Source organism: Oncorhynchus nerka, linkage group LG12, assembly GCF_034236695.1.
Source record: "Oncorhynchus nerka isolate Pitt River linkage group LG12, Oner_Uvic_2.0, whole genome shotgun sequence".
Taxonomy (NCBI): domain Eukaryota; kingdom Metazoa; phylum Chordata; class Actinopteri; order Salmoniformes; family Salmonidae; genus Oncorhynchus; species Oncorhynchus nerka.
This window is the reverse complement of record NC_088407.1, coordinates 86,190,010-86,217,462: the sequence shown is the minus strand read 5'-3', so window position 1 is coordinate 86,217,462 and position 27,453 is coordinate 86,190,010. Positions and strand designations below refer to the sequence as shown.

Sequence of the window (27,453 nt, the reverse complement as noted above, 5' to 3'; positions counted from 1 at the left end):
GGAGAGAGGAGGGAGGGAGAGAGACAGAGAGAGGAGAGAGAGAGAGGGAGAGAAAGACAGAGAGGGAGAGAAAGACAGAGAGAGACAGAGAAAGACAGAGAGAGAGAGAGAGAGAGAGAGAGAGAGAGAGAGAGAGAGAGAGAGAGAGAGAGAGAGAAAGACAGAGAGAGGGAGAGAGAGAGGGAGAGAAAGACAGAGAGAGAGAAAGAGAGAGAGACAGAGAGAGGGAGGGAGAGAGGGGGAGAGAGAGGGAGGGAGAGAGAGACAGAGAGAGCGAGAGAGAGAGGGAGAGAAAGACAGAGAAAGACAGAGAGGGAGAGAAAGAGAGAGACAGAGAGAGGGAGAGAAAGACAGAGAGAGGGAGAGAAAGACAGAGAGAGGGAGGGAGAGAGGGAGAGAAAGAGTAATATTGATCATTATTAATTATTATGATTCCTTTCCTCGTTCTTGGTCTGTCAGAGTATAAATATACATTTTCTTCAGTAATATTAAACTACACTGTCTGTGTAAAACATGTTTATACCACAGCATTTTTAAATATTCATTTCTGATTGGTTAGAAGGGCATTCTAGAATAGACATTAAAACCAGAGAACAGAACAGTTGGAAAAGATAATGTAATCATGATGCAATATGCAGCTACACATGGAGACTGTACTGGCTACAAAGTTACAGGAAGATAAACCAACAACTACACATGGAGACTGTACTGGCTACAAAGTTACAGGAAGATAAACCAACAACTACACATGGAGACTGTACTGGCTACAAAGTTACAGGAAGATAACCCAACAACTACACATGGAGACTGTACTGGCTACAAAGTTACAGGAAGATAAACCAACAGCTACACATGGAGACTGTACTGGCTTCAAAGTTACAGGAAGATAACCCAACAACTACACATGGAGACTGTACTGGCTACAAAGTTACAGGAAGATAAACCAACAGCTACACATGGAGACTGTACTGGCTACAAAGTTACAGGAAGATAAACCAACAACTACACATGGAGACTGGCTACATGAATGAAAAAAATAACTTTATTTAAAAAAATTACGTGGTGCGTGCATATGTATTCACCCCCTTTACTATGAAACCCCTAAATAAGATATGGTGCAACGAATTACCTTCAGAAGTCACATAATTAATTAAATAAAGTCCACCTGTGTGCAATCTAAGTGTCACATGATCAAAAATGGAAAGAAAATGGCACCACAACAAAACTGCCAAGAGAGGGCCACCCACCAAAACTCACGGACCAGGCAAGGAGGGTATTAATCAGAGAGGCAACAAAGCGACCACAGATAACCCTGAAGGAGCTGCAAAGCTCCACAGCAGAGATTGGAGTATCTGTCCATAGGACCACTTTAAACCGTACACTCCACAGAGCTGTGCTTTACGGAAGAGTGGCCAGAAAAAAGTCATTGCTTAAAGAAAAAAATAAGCAAACACATTTGGTGTTTGCCAAAAGGCATGTGGGAGACTCCCTAACCATATGGAAGAAGGTACTCTGGTCAGATGAGACTAAAATTGAGCTTTTTCGCCATCAAAGAAGACACTATGTCTTGCAATTAAACCCAACACCTCTCATCACCCCGAGAACACCCTCCCCACAGTGAAGCATGGTGGTGACAGCATCATGATGTGGGTTTGATTGTCATCGGCAGGGACTGTGAAACTGGTCAGAATTGAAGGAATGTTGGATGGCGCTAAATACAGGGAAATTCTTGAGGGAAACCTGTTTCAGTCTTCCAGAGATTTGAGACTGGGACGGAGGTTCATCTTCCAGCAGCACAATAACACTAAGCATACTGCTAAAGCAACACTCTGGTTTAAGGGGAAACATTTAAATGTCTTGGAATGGCCTAGTCAAAACCCAGACCTCAATCCAATTAAGAATAGGTGCTATGACTTAAATATTGCTGTACACCAGCAGGAACCCATCCAACTTGAAGGAGCAGGAGCAGTTTTGCCTTGAATGGGCAAAAATCCCAGGTGGCTAGATGTGCCAAGCTATAGAGACATTTCCCAAGAGACTTGCAGCTATAATTGCTGCAAAAGGTGGCTCTACAACGTGTTGATTTTGGAGGATGAATAGTTATGCGCGCTCAAGTTTTCCGTTTTTTTTTCTTATTTCTAGTTTGTTTCACAAGAAAAAATATGTTGCATCTTCAAAGTGGCAGGCATGTTGTATAAATCAAATTAAACCGTGCTTCTACATCTGCATTGCTTGCTGTTTGGGGTTTTAGGCTGGGTTTCTGTACAGCACTTTGAGATATCAGCTGATGTACGAAGGGCTATATAAATACATTTGATTTGATTTGATTTGAAACAAACCCCTGAAAAATCTATTTTATTTCCAGGTTGAAAGGCAACAAAATAGGAACAATGCCAAGGAGGGTGAATACTTCGCAAGGCCCTGTACATCAACAAAATAGGAACAATGCCAAGGAGGGTGAATACTTCGCAAGGCCCTGTACATCAACACTACAGGAACAATGCCAAGGAGGGTGAATACTTCGCAAGGCCCTGTACATTAACACTACAGGAACAATGCCAAGGAGGGTGAATACTTCGCAAGGCCCTGTACATCAACACAACAGGAACAATGCCAAGGAGGATGAATACTTCGCAAGGCCCTGTACATCAACACAATAGGAACAATACCAAGGAGGGTGAATACTTCGCAAGGCCCTGTACATTAACACAACAGGAACAATGCCACAAGGAGGGTGAATACTCTGCAAGGCCCTGTACATTAACAATACAGGAACAATGCCAAGGAGGGTGAATACTTCGCAAGGCCCTGTACATTAACACTACAGGAACAATGCCAAGGAGGGTGAATAATTCGCAAGGCCCTGTACATCAACACAACAGGAACAATGCCAAGGAGGGTGAATACTTCGCAAGGCCCTGTACATTAACACAACAGGAACAATGCCAAGGAGGGTGAATACTTCGCAAGGCCCTGTACATCAACACAATAGGAACAATGCCAAGGAGGGTGAATACTTCGCAAGGCCCTGTACATCAACACAATAGGAACAATGCCAAGGAGGGTGAATACTTCGCAAGGCCCTGTACATCAACACTACAGGAACAATGCCAAGGAGGGTGAATACTTCGCAAGGCCCTGTACATTAACAGAAAGTATTTATACCGGTAAATGTGTGTTTTAATATTGTTTTCTTTGGCAACTGTGATATTATATTACATTACCTATTATATTATATTACCTATTATATTACATATTATATTATATTACCTATTATATTATATTACCTATTATATTATATTACATTTTATATTACATATTATATTACATATTATATTACCTATTATATTATATTACCTATTATATTATATTACATATTATATTACATATTATATTACATATTATATTACATATTATATTATATATTACATATTATATTACCTATTATATTATATTACATATTATATTACATATTATATATTATATTACATATTATATTACCTATTATATTATATTACATATTATATTACCTATTATATTATATTACATATTATATTACATATTATATATTATATTACATATTATATTACCTATTATATTATATTACATATTATATTACATATTATATATTATATTACATATTATATTACCTATTATATTATACTACATATTATATTACATATTATATTACCTATTATATTATATTACATATTATATTACCTATTATATTATATATTATATTACATATTATATTACCTATTATATTATATTACATATTATATTACCTATTATATTATATATTATATTACATATTATATTACATATTATATTACATATTATATTACATGTTATATTATATTACCTATTATATTTCATATTATATTATATTACATATCATATATTATATTACATTTTATATTATATTACCTATTGTATTATATTTCATATTATGTTATATTACATGTTATATTATATTATATATTATATTATATTTCATATTATGTTATTTTACATATGATATATTATATTACATATTACATTATATTACATATTATATTATATTTCATATTATGTTATTTTACATATGATATATTATATATTATATTACATTATATTACATATTATATTATATTACATATTACATTATATTACATATTACATTATATTACATATTATATGTTATATTATGTTACATATTACATTATATGACATATTATATTAGATATTATATTACATATTATATATTATATTACATATTATATTATATATTATATTACATATTATATATTATATTATATTACATATTATATTATATATTATATTACATATTATATTACATATTATATTATATATTATATTATATATTATATTACATATTATATTATATTACATATTACATTATATTACATATTATATTATATATTATATTACATATTATATATTATATTACATATTATATTACATATTATATATTATATATTATATTACATATTATATATTATATTACATATTATATATTATATTACATATTATATATTATATTACATATTATATTACATATTATAATACATATTATATATTATATTACATATTATATATTATATTACATATTATATATTATATTACATATTATATTACATATTATATATTATATTACATATTATATTACATATTATATTACATATTATATATTATATATTATATTACATATTATATATTATATTACATATTATATATTATATTACATATTATATTACATATTATATATTATATATTATATATTATATTATATATTATATTACATATTATATATTATATTACATATTATATATTATATTACATATTATATTACATATTATATTACATATTATATATTATATTACATATTATATATTATATTACATATTATATATTATATTACATATTATATTACATATTATATATTATATTACATATTATATTACATATTATATTACATATTATATATTATATATTATATTACATATTATATATTATATTACATATTATATATTATATTACATATTATATTACATATTATATTACATATTATATTACATATTATATATTATATATTATATTACATATTATATATTATATTACATATTATATATTATATTACATATTATATTACATATTATATATTATATATTATATTACATATTATATATTATATTACATATTATATATTATATTACATATTATATATTATATTACATATTATATTACATATTATATATTATATTACATATTATATATTATATTATATTATATATTATATTACATATTATATATTATATTACATATTATATATTATATTACATATTATATATTATATTACATATTATATTATATATTATATTACATATTATATTACATATTATATTACATATTATATTTTATATTATATTACATATTATATATTATATTACATATTATATTTTATATTATATTACATATTATATATTATATTACATATTATATTATATATTATATTATATTACATATTATATATTATATTACATATTATATTATATATTATATTACATATTATATTACATATTATATTACATATTATATATTATATTACATTATATTACATATTATATTATATATTATATTACATATTATATATTATATTACATATTATATATTATATTACATATTATATATTATATTATATTACATATTATATATTATATTACATATTATATTATATATTATATTACATATTATATATTATATTACATATTATATATTATATTACATATTATATTACATGTTATATTATATTATATATTATATTATATTTCATATTATGTTATTTTACATATGATATATTATATTACATATTACATTATATTACATATTATATTATATTTCATATTATGTTATTTTACATATGATATATTATATATTATATTACATTATATTACATATTATATTATATTACATATTACATTATATTACATATTACATTATATTACATATTATATGTTATATTATGTTACATATTACATTATATGACATATTATATTAGATATTATATTACATATTATATATTATATTATATTATATTATATATTATATTACATATTATATATTATATTATATTACATACTATATTATATATTATATTACATATTATATTACATATTATATTATATATTATATTATATATTATATTACATATTATATTATATTACATATTACATTATATTACATATTATATTATATATTATATTACATATTATATATTATATTACATATTATATTACATATTATATATTATATATTATATTACATATTATATATTATATTACATATTATATATTATATTACATATTATATATTATATTACATATTATATTACATATTATATTACATATTATATATTATATTACATATTATATATTATATTACATATTATATATTATATTACATATTATATTACATATTATATATTATATTACATATTATATTACATATTATATTACATATTATATATTATATATTATATTACATATTATATATTATATTACATATTATATTACATATTACATATTATATTATATTATATATTATATATTATATTACATATTATATATTATATTACATATTATATATTATATTACATATTATATTACATATTATATATTATATTACATATTATATATTATATTACATATTATATATTATATTACATATTATATTACATATTATATATTATATTACATATTATATTACATATTATATTACATATTATATATTATATATTATATTACATATTATATATTATATTACATATTATATATTATATTACATATTATATTACATATTATATTACATATTATATTACATATTATATATTATATATTATATTACATATTATATATTATATTACATATTATATATTATATTACATATTATATATTATATTACATATTATATTACATATTATATATTATATTACATATTATATATTATATTACATATTATATTACATATGATATATTATATATTATATTACATATTATATATTATATTACATATTATATATTATATTACATATTATATATTATATTACATATTATATTACATATTATATATTATATTACATATTATATATTATATTATATTATATATTATATTACATATTATATATTATATTACATATTATATATTATATTACATATTATATATTATATTACATATTATATTATATATTATATTACATATTATATTACATATTATATTACATATTATATTTTATATTATATTACATATTATATATTATATTACATATTATATTTTATATTATATTACATATTATATATTATATTACATATTATATTATATATTATATTATATTACATATTATATATTATATTACATATTATATTATATATTATATTACATATTATATTACATATTATATACATATTATATATTATATTACATTATATTACATATTATATTATATATTATATTACATATTATATATTATATTACATATTATATATTATATTACATATTATATATTATATTATATTACATATTATATATTATATTACATATTATATTATATATTATATTACATATTATATATTATATTACATATTATATATTATATTACATATTATATATTATATTACATATTATATTACATATTATATTATATATTATATTACATATTATATTACATATTATATATTATATATTATATTACATTATATTACATATTATATATTATATTACATTATATTACATATTATATATTATATTACATATTATATTACATATTATATATTATATTACATATTATATATTACATATTATATTACATATTATATATTATATATTATATTACATATTATATATTATATATTATATTACATATTATATATTATATTACATATTATATATTATATATTATATTACATATATATTATATTACATATTAGATATTATATTACATATCATATGACATATTATATTACATATTATATTACATATTATATATTATATTACATATTACATGTTATATTATGTTACATATTTTCTTATATTACATTTTATATGTTACATATTCTCTTTAGTAATACTACATAACATTGTCTGTGTGATGTCCCTGCTCTTCCTACACCACAGGGAGGTGTGTGTGTGTGTGTGTGTGTGTGTGTGTGTGTGTGTGTGTTTAGTGGAGGGGAAAAACAGCTTTGACATGGAGATTAGAACAGGCATTGTTACAAGACATTGTCTCATAGGAACAAGGGAGGGGGGAACAAGGCAACGAGGGGAGGGGCAACAGGGGGTGGGGGGAAGGCAACGGGAGGGGGAGGAGCGGAAAGATAGAAGGAGGGAGAGGGAAAGAGCAACGGAGGCATTTTTCAGGGATGGTCAGAGGGTGACAACATGAAGAATAAGTGGGCATGTTTTAGCGGTGTGTGTGTGTGTGTGTGTGTGTGTGTGTGTGTGTGTGTGTGTGTGAAGGGTGCAACGGAGAGCTTTAGAGAGACTTTGTGTCAGGTTGGACAGAAAGAGAGACGGACAAAAGAGCAACGCCACAATTCAGCAATTAACACTCACACACACTAAACACACACACACACACACACACTAAACACACACACACACACACAATGGGCATATGGTCAAACACACTCATACATCGAAGCATGCACACACATGTTGAGCAGACTAAGACTGTATTGTTGACTGAAAGCATTGCATTGCTCTATACCTAAATATAATCAAAATATATCTGAATAAATGTGTATTTATTTAATCAATAAATATTTGTTTTATTTTCATGTTACGCAAACGTTACTTGTCCTTTTTGTAATGTTACAGTGACGTTGTAGTGATGTTGTAGTGACGTTGTAGTTAATGCTGTAGTGATGTTGTAGTGACGTTGTAGTGATGTTATGGTTAATGTTGTAGTGACGTTGTAGTGATGTTATGGTTAATGTTGTAGTGACGTTGTAGTGATGTTGTGGTTAATGTTGTAGTGACGTTGTTGTGACAATGTAGTGATGTTGTAGTGACGTTATAGTTAATGTTGTAGTGATGTTGTAGTGACGTTGTAGTAATGTTGTAGTGACGTTGTTGTGACGTTGTAGTGATGTTGTAGTGACGTTATAGTTAATGTTGTAGTGATGTTGTAGTGACGTTGTAGTAATGTTGTAGTGACGTTGTAGTGATGTTGTAGTGACGTTGTAGAGATGTTGTAGTGATGTTGTAGTGACGTTGTAGTGACGTTGTTGTGATGTTGTAGTAATGTTGTAGTGACGTTGTACTGATGTTGTAGTGACGTTGTAGTAACCATGTAGTTAACGTTGTAGTGACGTTGTAGTTAATGTTGTTGTGACGTTGTAGTGACGTTGTAGGGATGTTGTAGTAACATTGTAGTGATGTTGTAGTGACAGACACTAGCAGACACTAGCAGGCCCTGACTTCCAGAAGCCTTTCCCATGGGACGGATACGACACACAGAGAAACAAATGACATTCCCAAACACAAACACACACGAGCATGCTGAAAACACACACACACACACACATACCAAACTAACCCCCACTAACCTATTACTCCACGATCAGCACAAACAAAAAAGACAGACAGATATAGAGACAGACAGACATATATAGAGACAGACAGACATATATAGAGACAGACAGACATATATAGAGACAGACAGATATAGAGACAGATAGATATAGAGACAGACAGATAGATATAGAGACAGACAGACAGATATAGAGACATACAGATATAGAGACAGACAGATAAAGAGACAGACAGATATAGAGACAGACAGACATATATAGAGACAGACAGATATAGAGACAGACAGACAGATATAGAGACAGACAGACAGATATAGAGACAGACGGATATAGAGACAGATAGATATAGAGACAGATAGATATAGAGACAGACAGACAGATATAGAGACAGACAGATATAGAGACAGACAGATATAGAGACAGATAGATATAGAGACAGACAGACAGATATAGAGACAGACAGATATAGAGACAGACAGATATAGAGACAGACAGACATATATAGAGACAGACAGACATATATAGAGACAGACAGACATATATAGAGACAGACGGATATAGAGACAGACCGATATAGAGACAGACAGATAAAGAGACAGACAGATATAGAGACAGACAGACAGATATAGAGACAGACAGATATAGAGACAGACAGACAGATATAGAGACAGACAGACAGATATAGAGACAGACAGACAGATATAGAGACAGACAGATATAGAGAAAGACAGATATAGAGACAGACAGACAGATATAGAGACAGACAGACAGATATAGAGACAGACAGATATAGAGACAGACAGACATATATAGAGACAGACCGATGAAGAGACAGACAGATATAGAGACAGACAGACATATATAGAGACAGACCGATGAAGAGACAGACAGATATAGAGAAAGACAGATATAGAGACAGACGGATATAGAGACAGACGGATATAGAGACAGACCGATATAGAGACAGACAGATATAGAGACAGACAGATATAGAGACAGACAGATATAGAGACAGACAGACAGATATAGAGACAGACAGATATAGAGACAGACAGACAGATATAGAGACAGACAGACAGATATAGAGACAGACAGATATAGAGAAAGACAGATATAGAGACAGACAGATATAGAGACAGACAGATATAGAGACAGACAGATATAGAGAAATACAGATATAGAGACAGACAGATAGATATAGAGACAGACAGATATAGAGACAGACGGATATAGAGACAGACAGATAGATATAGAGACAGACAGACAGATAAAGAGACAGACAGATATAGAGACAGACGGAGTGAAGGAGAGAGAAAACGGCTGAGCTCGGAGAATGCCAGGTGGAGTTTGTGATGAAAAGAGAGAGAGTGTCATCCCTATTGTGTTTCACTGACAGGGTGTTTTCAGTGGAGGGAAGCCCTTAGGGGAGGTGTTAGGGGGAAACAAACACACACACACACACACACACACACACACACACACACACACACACACACACACACACACACATACATTTCAATTCCACTTCCAAATGTTCCTAACTGAAAAGAGGAGAATTGTCTGTAATTTCAGTACACTTCCTGAATTGTCTGGAATTCACCCCGACCTGATTTACATCTCCCACAGAGAGAGACACCAGAAGGATGTTGATGGTGGGGGACATTTAGAGACTTCAGAAGGATGTTGATGGTGGGGGACATTTAGAGACATCAGGAGGATGTTGATGGTGGGGGACGTTTAGAGACATCAGGAGGATGTTGATGATACATTTAGAGACATCAGGAGGATGTTGATGGTGGGGGACGTTTAGAGACATCAGGAGGATGTTGATGGTACATTTAGAGACACCAGAAGGCTGTTGATGGTGGGGGACGTTTAGAGACATCAGGAGGATGTTGATGGTACATTTAGAGACATCAGAAGGATGTTGATGGTGGGGGACATTTAGAGACATCAGAAGGCTGTTGATGGTACATTTAGAGACATCAGGAGGATGTTGATGATACATTTAGAGACATCAGGAGGATGTTGATGGTGGGGGACGTTTAGAGACATCAGGAGGATGTTGATGGTACATTTAGAGACACCAGAAGGCTGTTGATGGTGGGGGACGTTTAGAGACATCAGGAGGATGTTGATGGTGGGGGACATTAAGAGACATCAGAAGGCTGTTGATGGTGGGGGACGTTTAGAGACATCAGGAGGATGTTGATGGTGGGGGACATTTAGAGACATCAGGAGGATGTTGATGGTGGGGGACATTTAGAGACATCAGGAGGATGTTGATGGTGGGGACATTTAGAGACATCAGAAGGATGTTGATGGTGGGGGACATTTAGAGACATCAGGAGGATGTTGATGGTACATTTAGAGACTTCAGAAGGATGTTGATGGTGGGGGACATTTAGAGACATCAGGAGGATGTTGATGGTGGGGGACATTTAGAGACATCAGGAGGATGTTGATGTTGATGGGACATTTAGAGACATCAGGAGGATGTTGATGGTACATTTAGAGACATCAGGAGGATGTTGATGGTGGGGGACGTTTAGAGACATCAGGAGGATGTTGATGGTGGGGCGTTTAGAGACATCAGGAGGATGTTGATGGTGGGGACATTTAGAGACATCAGAAGGATGTTGATGGTGGGGACATTTAGAGACATCAGGAGGATGTTGATGGTGGGGGACATTTAGAGACATCAGGAGGATGTTGATGGTGGGGGACGTTTAGAGACATCAGGAGGATGTTGATGGTGGGGGACATTTAGAGACATCAGGAGGATGTTGATGTTGATGGGACGTTTAGAGACATCAGGAGGATGTTGATGGTGGGGGACATTTAGAGACATCAGGAGGATGTTGATGGTGGGGGACATTTAGAGACATCAGGAGGATGTTGATGGTGGGGGACATTTAGAGACATCAGGAGGATGTTGATGGTGGGGGACGTTTAGAGACATCAGGAGGATGTTGATGGTGGGGGACATTTAGAGACATCAGGAGGATGTTGATGGTGGGGGACATTTAGAGACATCAGGAGGATGTTGATGGTACATTTAGAGACATCAGAAGGATGTTGATGGTACATTTAGAGACTTCAGGAGGATGCTGATGGTGGGGGACATTTAGAGACATCAGAAGGATGTTGATGGTGGGGGACGTTTAGAGACATCAGGAGGATGTTGATGGTGGAGACATCAGGAGGATTTGATGGTGGGGACATTTAGAGACAGAAGGATGTTGATGGTGGGGGACATTTAGAGACATCAGGAGGATGTTGATGGTACATTTAGAGACATCAGAAGGATGTTGATGGTGGGGGACATTTAGAGACATCAGAAGGATGTTGATGGTGGGGGACATTTAGAGACATCAGGAGGATGTTGATGGTGGGGGACATTTAGAGACATCAGGAGGATGTTGATGGTGGGGGACATTTAGAGACATCAGGAGGATGTTGATGGTACATTTAGAGACATCAGGAGGATGTTGATGGTGGGGACATTTAGAGACATCAGGAGGATGTTGATGGTGGGGACATTTAGAGACATCAGGAGGATTTGATGGTACATTTAGACATCAGGAGGATGTTGATGGTGGGGACATTTAGAGACATCAGGAGTTGATGTTGATGGGATACATTTAGACATCAGGAGGATGTTGATGGTGGGGGACATTTAGAGACATCAGGAGGATGTTGATGGTGGGGACATTTAGAGACATCAGGAGGATGTTGATGGTGGGGGGTTTAGAGACATCAGGAGGATGTTGATGGTGGGGACATTTAGAGACATCAGGAGGATGTTGATGGTGGGGACATTTAGAGACATCAGGAGGATGTTGATGGTGGGGACATTTAGAGACATCAGGAGGATGTTGATGGTGGGGGACATTTAGAGACATCAGGAGGATGTTGATGGTGGGGGACGTTTAGAGACATCAGAAGGATGTTGATGGTGGGGGACATTTAGAGACATCAGGAGGATGTTGATGGTACATTTAGAGACATCAGGAGGATGTTGATGGTGGGGACATTTAGAGACATTTTGATGACATTTAGACATCAGGAGGATGTTGATGGTGGGAACATTTAGATCAGGAGGATGTTGATGGTGGGGACATTTAGAGACATCAGGAGGATGTTGATGGTGGGGGACATCAGGAGGATGTTGATGGTGACATTTAGAGACATCAGAGGATGTTGATGGTGGGGACATTTAGAGACATCAGGAGGATGTTGATGGTACATTTAGAGACATCAGGAGGATGTTGATGGTGGGGGACGTTTAGAGACATCAGGAGGATGTTGATGGTGGGGGACATTTAGAGACATCAGGAGGATGTTGATGGTGGGGGACGTTTAGAGACATCAGGAGGATGTTGATGGTGGGGGACATTTAGAGACATCAGGAGGATGTTGATGGTGAGACATCAGAAGGATGTTGATGGTGGGGACATTTAGAGACATCAGGAGGATGTTGATGGTGGGGACATTTAGAGACATCAGGAGGATGTTGATGGTGGGGACATTTAGAGACATCAGGAGGATGTTGATGGTGGGGGACATTTAGAGACATCAGGAGGATGTTGATGGTGGGGGACATTTAGAGACATCAGGAGGATGTTGATGGTACATTTAGAGACATCAGGAGGATGTTGATGGTACATTTAGAGACATCAGAAGGATGTTGATGGTGGGGGACATTTAGAGACATCAGGAGGATGTTGATGGTGGGGGACATTTAGAGACATCAGGAGGATGTTGATGGTGGGCGACATTTAGAGACATCAGGAGGATGTTGATGGTACATTTAGAGACATCAGGAGGATGTTGATGGTACATTTAGAGACTTCAGAAGGATGTTGATGGTGGGGTACATTTAGAGACATCAGGAGGATGTTGATGGTGAGACATTTAGAGACATCAGAGGATGTTGATGGTTTTAGAGACATCAGGAGGATGTTGATGGTGGGGAGACATTTAGAGACATCAGGAGGATGTTGATGGTGGGGGACATTTAGAGACATCAGGAGGATGTTGATGGTGGGCGACATTTAGAGACATCAGGAGGATGTTGATGGTACATTTAGAGACATCAGGAGGATGTTGATGGTACATTTAGAGACTTCAGAAGGATGTTGATGGTGGGGGACGTTTAGAGACATCAGGAGGATGTTGATGGTACATTTAGAGACATCAGGAGGATGTTGATGGTGGGGGACATTTAGAGACATCAGGAGGATGTTGATGGTGGGGGACATTTAGAGACATCAGGAGGATGTTGATGGTGGGGACATTTAGAGACATCAGAAGGATGTTGATGGAGACATCAGGAGGATGTTGATGGTTTTAGAGACATCAGGAGGATGTTGATGGTGGGGACATTTAGAGACATCAGGAGGATGTTGATGGTGGTGGACATTTAGAGACATCAGAAGGATGTTGATGGTGGGGGACATTTAGAGACATCAGGAGGATGTTGATGGTGGGGGACATTTAGGATGTTGATGGTGGGGACATTTAGAGACATCAGAGGATGTTGATGGTGGGGGACATTTAGAGACATCAGGAGGATGTTGATGGTGGGGACATTTAGAGACATCAGGAGGATGTTGATGGTACATTTAGAGACATCAGGAGGATGTTGATGGTGGGGACATTTAGAGACATCAGAAGGATGTTGATTGATGGTGAAGGATGTTGATGGTGGGGACATTTAGAGACATCAGGAGGATGTTGATGGTGGGGACATTTAGAGACATCAGGAGGATGTTGATGGTACATTTAGAGACATCAGGAGGATGTTGATGGTGGGGACATTTAGAGACATCAGGAGGATGTTGATGGTGGGGACATTTAGAGACATCAGGAGGATGTTGATGGTGGGGACATTTAGAGACATCAGGAGGATGTTGATGGTGGGGACATTTAGAGACATCAGGAGGATGTTGATGGTACATTTAGAGACATTGTTGATGGTGGGGGACACATCAGGAGGATGTTGATGGTGATGTTGATGGTGGGGGACATTTAGAGACATCAGGGAGGATGGTGGGGGGACATTTAGATGGTGAGGATGTTGATGGTGGGGGACATTTAGAGACATCAGGAGGATGTTGATGGTACATTTAGAGACATCAGGAGGATGTTGATGGTACATTTAGAGACATCAGGAGGATGTTGATGGTGGGGGACATTTAGAGACATCAGGAGGATGTTGATGGTGGGGGACATTTAGAGACATCAGAAGGCTGTTGATGGTACATTTAGAGACATCAGGAGGATGTTGATGGTACATTTAGAGACATCAGAAGGATGTTGATGGTGGGGGACATTTAGAGACATCAGGAGGATGTTGATGGTGGGGGACATTTAGAGACATCAGGAGGATGTTGATGGTACATTTAGAGACATCAGGAGGATGTTGATGGTACATTTAGAGACATCAGGAGGATGTTGATGGTGGGGACATTTAGAGACATCAGGAGGATGTTGATGGTGAGGGGACATTTAGAGACATCAGGAGGATGTTGATGGTGGGGACATTTAGAGACATCAGGAGGATGTTGATGGTACATTTAGAGACATCAGGAGGATGTTGATGGTGGGGGACATTTAGAGACATCAGGAGGATGTTGATTAGAGACATCAGGAGGATGTTGAGGTTCATGTTGATGTACATTTAGATCAGGTGGATGTTGATGGTACATTTAGAGACATCAGGAGGATGGATGTTTTAGATCAGGTGTTGATGGTGACATTTAGAGACATCAGGAGGATGGATGGTACATTTAGAGACATCAGGAGGATGTTGATGGTGGGGACATTTAGAGACATCAGGAGGATGTTGATGGTGGGGGACATTTAGAGACATCAGGAGGATGTTGATGGTACATTTAGAGACATCAGGAGGATGTTGATGGGACATTTAGAGACATCAGGAGGATGTTGATGGTGGGGGACATTTAGAGACATCAGGAGGATGTTGATGGTGGGGACATTTAGAGACATCAGGAGGATGTTGATGGTGGGGACATTTAGAGACATCAGAAGGATGTTGATGGTGGGGACATTTAGAGACATCAGGAGGATGTTGATGGTGGGGACATTTAGAGACATCAGGAGGATGTTGATGGTGGACATTTAGAGACATCAGGAGGATGTTGATGGTACATTTAGAGACATCAGAAGGATGTTGATGGTGGGGACATTTAGAGACATCAGGAGGATGTTGATGGTGGGGACGTTTAGAGACATCAGGAGGATGTTGATGGTGGGGACATCAGAGACATCAGGAGGATGTTGATGGTGGGGACATTTAGAGACATCAGGAGGATGTTGATGGTGGGGGGACATTTAGAGACATCAGGAGGATTTGATGGTGGGGGAGAGACATCAGGAGGATGTTGATGGTGGGGACATTTAGAGACATCAGGAGGATGTTGATGGTACATTTAGAGACATCAGGAGGATGTTGATGGTGGGGGATACATTTAGAGACATCAGGAGGATGTTGATGGTGGGGACATTTAGAGACATCAGGAGGATGTTGATGGTACATTTAGAGACATCAGGAGGATGTTGATGGTGGGGGACATTTAGAGACATCAGGAGGATGTTGATGGTGGGGACATTTAGAGACATCAGAAGGATGTTGATGGTGATTTAGGACATCAGGAGGATGTTGATGGTGGGGACATTTAGAGACATCAGGAGGATGTTGATGGTGGGGACATTTAGAGACATCAGGAGGATGTTGGTGGGGGCATTTAGAGACATCAGGAGGATGTTGATGGTGAGGACATTTAGAGACATCAGGAGGATGTTGATGGTACACGTTTAGAGACATCAGGAGGATGTTGATGGTGGGGACATTTAGAGACATCAGGAGGATGTTGATGGTGGGGACATTTAGAGACATCAGGATGGTGGGGGACGTGTCAGGAGGATGTTGATGGTGGGGGACATTTAGAGACATCAGGAGGATGTTGATGGTGGGGACATTTAGAGACATCAGGAGGATGTTGATGGTGGGGATTTAGAGACATCAGGAGGATGTTGATGGTGGGGGACATTTAGAGACATCAGGAGGATGTTGATGGTGGGGACATTTAGAGACATCAGGAGGATGTTGATGGTGGTACATTTAGAGACATCAGGAGGATGTTGATGGTGGGGACATTTAGAGACATCAGACATGTTGATGGTGGGGACATTTAGAGACATCAGGAGGATGTTGATGGTGGGGACATTTAGAGACATCAGGAGGATGTTGATGGTGGGGACATTTAGAGACATCAGGAGGATGTTGATGGTGACATTTAGAGACATCAGGAGGATGTTGATGGTACATTTTAGAGACATCAGGAGGATGTTGATGGTGGGGGACATTTAGAGACATCAGGAGGATGTTGATGGTGGGGACATTTAGAGACATCAGGAGGATGTTGATGGTGGGGAGACATCAGGAGGATTTGATGGTGGGGAGACATCAGGAGGATGTTGATGGTGGGGGACATTTAGAGACATCAGGAGGATGTTGATGGTTTTAGAGACATCAGGAGGATGTTGATGGTGGGGACATTTAGAGACATCAGGAGGATGTTGATGGTGGGGGACATTTAGAGACATCAGGAGGATGTTGATGGTGGGGACATTTAGAGACATCAGGAGGATGTTGATGGTGGGGACATTTAGAGACATCAGGAGGATGTTTAGAGACATCAGAGGATGTTGATGGTGGGGACATTTAGAGACATCAGGAGGATGTTGATGGTGGGGACATTTAGAGACATCAGGAGGATGTTGATGGTACATTTAGAGACATTTTGAGGTGGGTGAGACATCAGGAGGATGTTGATGGTGGGGACATTTAGAGACATCAGGAGGATGTTGATGGTACATTTAGAGACATCAGGAGGATGTTGATGGTACATTTAGAGACATCAGGAGGATGTTGATGGTGAGACATCAGAAGGATGTTGACATTTAGAGACATCAGGAGATGTTGATGGTGGGGACATTTAGACATCAGGAGGATGTTGATGGTGGGGACATTTAGAGACATCAGGAGGATGTTGATGGTGGGGACATTTAGAGACATCAGAGGATGTTGATGGTACATTTAGAGACATCAGGAGGATGTTGATGGTGGGGGACATTTAGAGACATCAGGAGGATGTTGATGGTTTAGAGACATCAGGAGGATGTTGATGGTAGGGAGACATCAGAAGGATGTTGATGGTGGGGACATTTAGAGACATCAGGAGGATGTTGATGGTGGGGACATTTAGAGACATCAGGAGGATGTTGATGGTGGGGACATTTAGAGACATCAGGAGGATGTTGATGGTGGGGACATTTAGAGACATCAGGAGGATGTTGATGGTGGGGGACATTTAGAGACATCAGGAGGATGTTGATGGTGGGGGACATTTAGAGACATCAGGAGGATGTTGATGGTGGGGGACATTTAGAGACATCAGGAGGATGTTGATGGTGGGGGACATTTAGAGACATCAGAGGATGTTGATGGTGGGGACATTTAGAGACATCAGGAGGATGTTTTAGAGACATCAGGAGGATGTTGATGGTGGGACATTTAGAGACATCAGGAGGATGTTGATGGTACATTTAGAGACATCAGGAGGATGTTGATGGTGACATTTAGAGACATCAGGAGGATGTTGATGGTGGGGACATTTAGAGACATCAGGAGGATGTTGATGGTGGGGACGTTTAGAGACATCAGGAGGATGTTGATGGTGGGGACATTTAGAGACATCAGGAGGATGTTGATGGTACATTTAGAGACATCAGACATTTAGAGACATCAGGAGGATGTTGATGGTGGGGACATTTAGAGACATCAGGAGGATGTTGATGGTGGGGACATTTAGAGACATCAGAAGGATGTTGATGGTGGGGGACATTTAGAGACATCAGAAGGATGTTGATGGTGGGGACATTTAGAGACATCAGGAGGATGTTGATGGTGGGGACATTTAGAGACATCAGGAGGATGTTGATGGTGGGGACATTTAGAGACATCAGGAGGATGTTGATGGTGGGGACGTTGATCAGGTTGATGGTGGACATTTAGAGACATCAGGAGGATGTTGATGGTGGGGACATTTAGAGACATCAGAGGATGTTGATGGTGGGGACATTTAGAGACATCAGAAGGATGTTGATGGTGGGGACATTTAGAGACATCAGGAGGATGTTGATGGTGGGGGACATTTAGAGACATCAGGAGGATGTTGATGGTGGGGACATTTAGAGACATCAGGAGGATGTTGATGGTTTACATTTAGAGACATCAGGAGGATGTTGATGGTGGGGGACATTTAGAGACATCAGGAGGATGTTGATGGTGGGGGACATTTAGAGACATCAGGAGGATGTTGATGGTGGGGACATTTAGAGACATCAGGAGGATGTTGATGGTGGGGACATTTAGAGACATCAGGAGGATGTTGATGGTGGGGACATTTAGAGACATCAGAAGGATGTTGATGGTGGGGACATTTAGAGACATCAGAAGGATGTTGATGGAGGATGTTGATGATGTTGATGGGGGACATTTAGAGACATCAGGAGGATGTTGATGGTGGGGGACATTTAGAGACATCAGGAGGATGTTGATGGTACATTTAGAGACATCAGGAGGATGTTGATGGTGGGGACATTTAGAGACATCAGAATGGATGTTGATCAGGTGGATGGTACATTTAGAGACATCAGGAGGATGTTGATGGTGGGGACATTTAGAGACATCAGGAGGATGTTGATGGTGGGGACATTTAGAGACATCAGGAGGATGTTGATGGTGGGGACATTTAGAGACATCAGGAGGATGTTGATGGTGGGGGACATTTAGAGACATCAGGAGGATGTTGATGGTGGGGACATTTAGAGACATCAGAGGATGTTGATGGTACATCAGAGAGGATGTTGATGGTGGGGGACATTTAGAGACATCAGGAGGATGTTGATGGTGGGGGACATTTAGAGACATCAGGAGGATGTTGATGGTGGGGACATTTAGAGACATCAGGAGGATGTTGATGGTGGGGACATTTAGAGACATCAGGAGGATGTTGATGGTGGGGGCATTTAGAGACATCAGGAGGATGTTGATGGTGGGGACATTTAGAGACATCAGGAGGATGTTGATGGTGGGGACATTTAGAGACATCAGGAGGATGTTGATGGTACATTTAGAGACATCAGGAGGATGTTGATGGTGGGGACATTTAGAGACATCAGGAGGATGTTGATGGTGGGGGACATTTAGGTCAGGAGGATGTTGATGGTGGGGACATTTAGAGACATCAGGAGGATGTTGATGGTGGGGACATTTAGAGACATCAGGAGGATGTTGATGGTGGGGACATTTAGAGACATCAGGGATGTTTGGTACATTTAGAGACATCAGGAGGATGTTGATGGTGGGGGACATTTAGAGACATCAGGAGGATGTTGATGGTGGGGACATTTAGAGACATCAGGAGGATGTTGATGGTGGGGACATTTAGAGACATCAGAGGATGTTGATGGTGGGGACATTTAGAGACATCAGGAGGATGTTGATGGGACATTTAGAGACATCAGGAGGATGTTGATGGTGGGGGACATTTAGAGACATCAGGAGGATGTTGATGGTGGGGGACATTTAGAGACATCAGGAGGATGTTGATGGTACATTTAGAGACATCAGGAGGATGTTGATGGTGGGGACATTTAGAGACATCAGGAGGATGTTGATGGTGGGGGACATTTAGAGACATCAGGAGGATGTTGATGGTGGGCGACATTTAGAGACATCAGGAGGATGTTGATGGTGGGGACATTTAGAGACATCAGGAGGATGTTGATGTTGATGGTGGGACATTTAGAGACATCAGGAGGATGTTGATGGTGGGGACATTTAGAGACATTGTTGATGGTGGGGGACATTTAGAGACATCAGGAGGATGTTGATGGTGGGGGACATTTAGAGACATCAGGAGGATGTTGATGGTGGGGACATTTAGAGACATCAGGAGGATGTTGATGGTTTTAGAGACATCAGGAGGATGTTGATGGTGGGGACATTTAGAGACATCAGGAGGATGTTGATGGTGGGGGACATTTAGAGACATCAGGAGGATGTTGATGGTGGGGACATTTAGAGACATCAGAGGAGGATGTTGATGGTGTTGATGGACATTTAGAGACATCAGGAGGATGTTGATGGTGGGGGGACGTTTAGAGACATCAGGAGGATGTTGATGGTGGGGACATTTAGAGACATCAGGAGGTTGATGGTGGGGGACATTTAGAGACATCAGGAGGATGTTGATGGTACATTTAGAGACATCAGGAGGATGTTGATGGTACATTTAGAGACATCAGGAGGATGTTGATGGTGGGGGGGGACATTTAGAGACATCAGAAGGATGTTGATGGTGGGGGACATTTAGAGACATCAGGAGGATGTTGATGGTGGGGACATTTAGAGACATCAGAGGATGTTGATGGTGACATTTAGAGACATCAGGAGGATGTTGATGGTGGGGGACATTTAGAGACATCAGGAGGATGTTGATGGTTTAGAGACATCAGGAGGATGTTGATAGAGACATCAGGAGGATGTTGATGGTGGGGACATTTAGAGACATCAGGAGGATGTTGATGGTGAGACATCAGGGGATGTTGATTTAGGAGACATCAGGAGGATGTTGATGGGACATTTAGAGACATCAGGAGGATGTTGATGGTGGGGACATTTAGAGACATCAGGAGGATGTTGATGGTGGGGACATTTAGAGACATCAGGAGGATGTTGATGGTGGGGACATTTAGAGACATCAGAGGATGTTGATGGTGGGGACATTTAGAGACATCAGGAGGATGTTGATGGTGGGGGACATTTAGAGACATCAGGAGGATGTTGATGGTGGGGACATTTAGAGACATCAGAGGATGTTGATGGTGGGGACATTTAGAGACATCAGGAGGATGTTGATGGTGGGGGACATTTAGAGACATCAGAAGAGGATGTTGATGGTGTTGATGGTACATTTAGAGACATCAGGAGGATGTTGATGGTACATTTAGAGACATCAGGAGGATGTTGATGGTGGGGGACATTTAGAGACATCAGGAGGATGTTGATGGTGGGGACATTTAGGTGGGGACACATCAGGAGGATGTTGATGGTGGGGACATTTAGAGACATCAGGAGGATGTTGATGGTGGGGGACATTTAGAGACATCAGGAGGATGTTGATGGTGGGGGACATTTAGAGACATCAGGAGGATGGATGGGACATTTAGATGGTGATGTTGATGGGACATTTAGAGACATCAGAGGATGTTGATGGTGGGGGGACATTTAGAGACATCAGGAGGATGTTGATGGTGGGGACATTTAGAGACATCAGGAGGATGTTGATGGTGGGGACATTTAGAGACATCAGGAGGATGTTGATGGTGGGGGACATTTAGAGACATCAGGAGGATGTTGATGGTGGGGGACATTTAGAGACATCAGGAGGATGTTGATGACATCAGGAGGATGTTGATGGTGGGGACATTTAGAGACATCAGGAGGATGTTGACATTTAGAGACATCAGGAGGATGTTGATGGTGGGGACATTTAGAGACATCAGGAGGATGTTGATGGTGGGGGACATTTAGGACATCAGGAGGATGTTGATGGTACATTTAGAGACATCAGGAGGATGTTGATGGTTTAGAGGGGATGTTGATGGTTAGAGACATCAGGAGGATGTTGATGGTGGGGACGTTTAGAGACATCAGGAGGATGTTGATGGTGGGGACATTTAGAGACATCAGGAGGATGTTGATGGTACATTTAGAGACATTGTTGATGGGACATTTACATCAGAGGATGTTGATGGTGGGGACATTTAGAGACATCAGGAGGATGTTGATGGTGGGGGACATTTAGAGACATCAGGAGGATGTTGATGGTGGGGGACGTTTAGAGACATCAGGAGGATGTTGATGGTGGGGGACATTTAGAGACATCAGAAGGCTGTTGATGGTACATTTAGAGACATCAGGAGGATGTTGATGGGACATTTAGAGACATCAGGAGGATGTTGATGGTGGGGGACATTTAGAGACATCAGAAGGATGTTGATGGTGGGGGACGTTTAGAGATCAGTGTGATGGTGGGGACGTTTAGAGACATCAGGAGGATGTTGATGGTGGGGGACATTTAGAGACATCAGGAGGATGTTGATGGTGGGGACATTTAGAGACATCAGGAGGATGTTGATGGTGGGGACATTTAGAGACATCAGGAGGATGTTGATGGTGGGGGACATTTAGAGACATCAGAAGGATGTTGATGGTGGGGGACATTTAGAGACATCAGGAGGATGTTGATGGTGGGGGACATTTAGAGACATCAGGAGGATGTTGATGGTACATTTAGAGACATCAGAAGGATGTTGATGGAGGATGTTGATGGTGATTTTGAGGTGGGGACAGACATCAGGAGGATGTTGATGGTACATTTAGAGACATCAGGAGGATGTTGATGGTACATTTAGAGACATCAGGAGGATGTTGATGGTGGGGGATGTTTAGAGACATCAGGAGGATGTTGATGGTGGGGGACATTTAGAGACATCAGGAGGATGTTGATGGTGGGGACGTTTAGAGACATCAGGAGGATGTTGATGGTGGGGGACATTTAGAGACATCAGAAGGCTGTTGATGGTACATTTAGAGACATCAGGAGGATGTTGATGGGACATTTAGAGACATCAGGAGGATGTTGATGGTGGGGGACATTTAGAGACATCAGGGATGGATGGTGGGGACGTTTAGACATCAGGAGGATGTTGATGGTGGGGGACGTTTAGAGACATCAGGAGGATGTTGATGGTGGGGGACATTTAGAGACATCAGGAGGATGTTGATGGTGGGGGACATTTAGAGACATCAGGAGGATGTTGATGGTGGGGGACATTTAGAGACATCAGGAGGATGTTGATGGTGGGGAACATTTAGAGACATCAGGAGGATGTTGATGGTGGGGGACGTTTAGAGACATCAGAAGGATGTTGATGGTGGGGACATTTAGAGACATCAGGAGGATGTTGATGGTACATTTAGAGACATCAGGAGGATGTTGATGGTGGGGGACATTTAGAGACATCAGGAGGATGTTGATGGTACATTTAGAGACATCAGGAGGATGTTGATGGGACATTTAGAGACATCAGGAGGATGTTGATGGTGGGGGACATTTAGAGACATCAGGAGGATGTTGATGGTGGGGGACGTTTAGAGACATCAGGAGGATGTTGATGGTGGGGGACATTTAGAGACATCAGGAGGATGTTGATGGTACATTTAGAGACATCAGGAGGATGTTGATGGTACATTTAGAGACATCAGGAGGATGTTGATGGTTTAGAGACATCAGGAGGATGTTGACATTTAGAGACATCAGAAGGATGTTGATGGTGGGGACATTTAGAGACATCAGGAGGATGTTGATGGTGGGGGACATTTAGAGACATCAGGAGGATGTTGATGGTGGGGGACGTTTAGAGACATCAGGAGGATGTTGATGGTACATTTAGAGACATCAGGAGGATGTTGATGGTACATTTAGAGACATCAGGAGGATGTTGATGGGACATTTAGAGACATCAGGAGGATGTTGATGGTGGGGACATTTAGAGACATCAGAAGGATGTTGATGGTGGGGGACATTTAGAGACATCAGGAGGATGTTGATGGTGGGGGACATTTAGAGACATCAGGAGGATGTTGATGGTACATTTAGAGACATCAGGAGGATGTTGATGGGACATTTAGAGACATCAGGAGGATGTTGATGGTGGGGGACATTTAGAGACATCAGGAGGATGTTGATGGTGGGGAAGTTTAGAGACATCAGGAGGATGTTGATGGTGGGGGACGTTTAGAGACATCAGGAGGATGTTGATGGTGGGGGACATTTAGAGACATCAGGAGGATGTTGATGGTACATTTAGAGACATCAGAAGGATGTTGATGGTGGGGGACATTTAGAGACATCAGGAGGATGTTGATGGTGAGGGACAATTAGAGACATCAGAAGGATGTTGATGGTGGGGGACATTTAGAGACATCAGGAGGATGTTGATGGTGGGGGACATTTAGAGACATCAGAAGGATGTTGATGATACATTTAGAGACATCAGAAGGATGTTGATGGTGGGGGACGTTTAGAGACATCAGGAGGATGTTGATGGTACATTTAGAGACATCAGAAGGATGTTGATGATACATTTAGAGACATCAGAAGGATGTTGATGATACATTTAGAGACATCAGAAGGATGTTGATGGTACATTTAGACTGGAAATACTAACCTCCATCTTCAGATGATCATTTTATTTGATGCTATTTTATTTAAATTACTTTGATTGGGATCAGATTTTTAACAGCATTTATAAAATAATTAAATTTCAATAGATATTCTAGGTAATTTAGTGAAGGGCAAATTTCTATCAAATGGAACTCATTATTCACTCTGTCTAGTAGCTACCAGACTCTAGTATGTCTTCTGAGTTGGGGGGGTGTGTGTGTGGAGTCAGAAGGGGGTATCTTGGCTATAACGAGGGTGTAATTAGAGTTAACTTCTCGTCACTACAGAGATCTAACAAGCTCTCAAACAAGGTCTTAATTACACTTCCTCAACATATACCACACTGTGTGTGTGTGTGTGTGTGTGTGTGTGTGTGTGTGTGTGTGTGTGTGTGTGTGTGTGTGTGTGTGTGTGTGTGTGTGTGTGTGTGTCAGAAGGGGGTATAATTACACTTCCTCAACATATACCACACTGTGTGTGTGTGTGTGTGTGTGTGTGTGTTTTTTTTTGTGAGAAGGTGTCAAAGTTCACAGTTAGCCATTGTTATGTAAATGTAAAGGGTTGAAAAGCACCAGTGGCCAGGCTTTGGCCCCAAGTGAGAGCAGGTACGTTGGAGCCATGACCCAGTGAGGGTAGCCTAGTGGTTAGAGTGTAGAGGTGGCAGGTAGCCTAGTGGTTAGAGTGTAGAGGCGGCAGGGTAGCCTAGTGGTTAGAGTGTAGAGGTGGCAGGGTAGCCTAGTGGTTAGAGTGTAGAGGTGGCAGGGTAGCCTAGTGGTTAGAGTGTAGAGGTGGCAGGGTAGCCTAGTGGTTAGAGTGTAGAGGCGGCAGGGTAGCCTAGTGGTTAGAGTGTAGAGGAGGGAGGTAGGCTAGTGGTTAGAGTGTAGAGGTGGCAAGGTAGCCTAGTGGTTAGAGTGTAGACGTGGCAGGGTAGCCTAGTGGTTAGAGTGTAGAGGTGGCAGGTAGCCTAGTGGTTAGTGTAGAGGTGGCAGGGTAGCCTAGTGGTTAGAGTGTAGAGGTGGCAGGGTAGCCTAGTGGTTAGAGTGTAGAGGTGGCAGGGTAGCCTAGTGGTTAGAGTGTAGAGGTGGCAGGGTAGCCTAGTGGTTAGAGTGTAGAGGTGGCAGGGTAGCCTAGTGGTTAGAGTGTAGAGGTGGCAGGTAGCCTACTGTTCCTAGGCCATCATTAAAAATAAGAATTTGTTCTTAAAACTGACTTGCCTAGTTAAATAAAGCTAAACAAAAATGTTTTTAAAAGACCTGAAGCTAGACCCAGGAGATGAGATGGAACCTAAAAAATTGAGCATTGGGTAAAACACCTGTGTGTTTGTGTGTGTGTGTGTACTGTATCTCTGGGTGAGTTTGTGTACTGTATATCGGTGTGTGTGTGTGTACTGTATCACTGGGCGTGTGTGTGTGTACTGTATCTCTGTGTGTGTACTTTATCTCTGTGTGTGTGTGTGTGTGTGTGTGTGTACTGTATCA

At 38.1% G+C, this 27,453-nt stretch overlaps 1 pseudogene; it reads right to left on the bottom strand.

The window, feature by feature from the left end:
* The window catches only part of LOC115125860 (prospero homeobox protein 1-like), a 108,201-nt pseudogene that overhangs the window by 34,370 nt on the left and 46,378 nt on the right, over positions 1–27,453 (bottom strand).